Source organism: Otolemur garnettii, unplaced genomic scaffold, assembly GCF_000181295.1.
Source record: "Otolemur garnettii isolate 467f Iridium unplaced genomic scaffold, OtoGar3 scaffold00027, whole genome shotgun sequence".
In the NCBI taxonomy this organism is placed as follows: domain Eukaryota; kingdom Metazoa; phylum Chordata; class Mammalia; order Primates; family Galagidae; genus Otolemur; species Otolemur garnettii.
In genome coordinates this window covers 18,089,116-18,092,280 of record NW_003852422.1, presented here as the reverse complement: position 1 = coordinate 18,092,280, position 3,165 = coordinate 18,089,116, and the positions used below count along the sequence as shown (strand labels likewise).

The 3,165-nt window shown below is 36.8% G+C and overlaps 1 protein-coding gene across 1 annotated transcript in view; it reads left to right on the top strand.

Moving 5' to 3' along the window:
• The window catches only part of WDR7 (WD repeat domain 7), a 356,864-nt gene that overhangs the window by 121,592 nt on the left and 232,107 nt on the right, over positions 1 to 3,165 (top strand). The window lies entirely within an intron of this gene.

Genomic DNA, 3,165 nt, shown 5'->3' with positions numbered 1-3,165 from the left:
CATCACAGTACATAGCAACCTCAAACTCTTGGGCTTAAGCGATTCTCTTGCCTCAGCCTCCCAAGTAGCTGGGACTACAGGTTCCTGCCATAACACCTGGCTATTTTTTGGTTGTAGTTCTCATTGTTTAGCAGGCCCAGGCCGGCCTCGAATCTGCCAGCCTCAGTGTATGTGATACCCTACCCACTGAGCTACATGTGTTGCCAATTTATCTATACATTGAGTCTAAGAGAAATATGGAGAAAGCAATTCTATTTCCACATAGTAGTAACTGAAAAATCAGAAAATAACAATTTTTCAAAATATGTACTATTCACTAGCATAAAAAATCAAATGCAGTAGAATTAATTTAAAAAATGCACAAGTCCTCAATGGTGAAAATTATAAAGTATTGGAGAAATTACCGATTATATAAATAAATGGTAGACATATCTTTATCCCAGATCGTAAAACACAACACGGTGAACATGCTGGTTTTTCCATGATCGATTTATCTGTAGATTCGATGTAATCCCGAACAAAACCCCAGCAGGTTATTTTTGTAACAATGAGCTTGTAAATGACAAGCTCATTTAAAATTTACATGAAAACAGAAAGAGTACCAAAATATCAAAGCAACCCTGAGGAAGAACAAACGTGTAGGACTCTGTGGTTCATCTTACAAGGGTACAAGTGAATCTTTCTATGAGTAGAATATGAATGTTTTAACACAATAACTAAGAAAGTTACATGAAGGCTATGTAAACCAGTTTGATGGAAGTGTCTTGGATTGTGTATGAAAACACCACACTGTACCCCCAAAGTGCATCAATGTACACAGTTACCATTCAATAAAAAAAAACAATTCCCTCCTTGCCCTCAAGGAGCTTTTGCTGATTGGAGGAAATCCAGAGGCGTGTAATTTATGAGAATATTTAATTGGCTATTTGTGTTTCTACTAGACAGCGAGTCCCTTACGGGTAGGTCATTTGTCTAATCTTACTGTGTTTTTGTATGCTTACTCCACTATGTGCTTACTCCACTAAGTATAATGATTACTTATTTACTGTTAAGTAGATAATTTATTAGCCTTCTTATACCTAATTCAAGTTAGTGTTTATGTTATAAGTTTATCTTTTACACTGACAGATTCTGTTCTCATGGTTCTTGGTCTTAGACAGTGGTTCTCAACCTGTGGGTCGCAGCCAATGAAAATACATCCTGCATATCAGATATTTACATTACAATTCATAGGAGTAGCAAAATTACAGGTATAAAGTAGAAACAAAAACAGTTTTATGGTTGGAGTTCACCACAAAATGAGGAACTGTATTAAAGGGTCACGGCATTAGGAAGGTTGAGAACCAGTGGTCTTAGAGATCTCATTTTTTAATTTAGTAAATTAGTAATGAAGGAGGCTTGTTGAAAGTTACAGGCTGAGCTAAAATTATCATCACATTTGAACTCTAATCCTGATAAAATTCAGTGGTAATCTAGAGGTCATTAGTAGTATTTCTGTATTTTTCAATCATTATGAGCACTTTCACATGTTGCCTGGATTGTGCATCTGTTTGTAAAGGTGTTGTCTTGGGCCACTAATTCATTCTGGTGTGGTAGTTGTTACCCTTTCTATTGGCTGGATCTTTGGCCTGCCCTGTTGGTGCCTTAGTTGTTTGTGTTCTCCTTTTACGGTGATTTAAGGATATCCTTTTCCTAAGAATATTTAACAGTACTTTTCTGTATTGCTTCTAAATGTATTGTTCATTTAGTGGATCTGTATCTGAATGAAAGGGTAGAGTATTAATGCATAGATGTTTAAAATGTTTATGTATTGTTTGTGTCAGCATAATGATGAGTAGTATGAATACAATTAGAATATGACTAAATGATTCACTTAGTATATACCAAGATCTTTCCTCTGTCTGTTTTTCATTTATTTCCTACAATAACTGGCCATAACAATTATGTCCAAGAACATTTCAGTGACCTCTTAGGACAGGGGTTTGTTTTTGAAATGCAGTGTGTCCAGAAATGGCAATTTATGAAATTCCACGAAATCTGCGACTTTGTGTAAGTAGTGTATTTTAAATTATCATCCCTGCTGATGTAACTGCTTTTGTTTGTTATTAGTTTCCAAATACATCTTTACTTTCATGATCATACTACTCATATTTATTTTCTCTGTATAGTTTCCTATAACATTTGGACTAATTTTAACAGTTTCAGGCTTAGTGCCCGTAGCATAGTGGTTACAGCACTAGCCACATACACTGGGGGTGGCGGGTTGGAACCCAGTCCAGGCCAGCTAAACAACAATGACAACTGCAACCAAAAATAGCCAGGTGTTGTGGCAGGCGCCTGTGGTCCAGGCTACTTGGGAGGCTGAGGCAAGAGAATAGATTAAGCCTAGGAGTTTGACGTTGCTGTGAGCTGTGATGCCACGGCACTCTACTGAGGGCAACATAGTAAGACTCTGTTTCAAAAAACAAAAAAAAAATGTGGGGGGAAATTTTTTTTTTATTTTTCATTTTATAATTCTTCATGTAAACTATCAATCAAATAAAAAGGCAGAATGATCACATTTGCAGGCAGTCATGATCTGGAAAAATTACTGTATTGTGTACTTTTGCTCAACAAGGTATGCAAAGATGTGCTGTATTATCTGTCAAGGGAGTTAACCAGTGAAAGATAAAACAGGGGGCTCAGGAAACTGGGGAACCCAATGAGGAGAGCAGTGAAGGAGAATGCACAGGATGGTAGAGAAGGCAAGTGTCAGGATGACGGCCATGTGACAGGTATGAGCAGAGGGTGTGAGGCAGCTTCTAAAGAGGTGCTTTGTGGAGAATAAAACAGACTTCAAATCACTGAGAGGTTGTCTGAGGGTTTAAGAAGAAGAAATAAGTGTAGAAGACAAATGGGGAGGGAGGAAGATAATTTTTAAATTTAGAAAAAAACAGTAAGGTCCCTAAGAAAGGAAATAATCTTAGAAAGCTATTAGGGTCAACACTGAACAATCTGTAGAGATAGAGATATTTATCTCTCTGTATGACTGTCTATACTAACTGTCTCTCTATATAGGGAGAGAAGGAGAGGCAGAATATAAATATTAATATTGATATGACCAAAAGTTATGATATAATTATTTTGGGAACCTGGGGGTAAAGGATAGGAAATTGGTTAGATGAC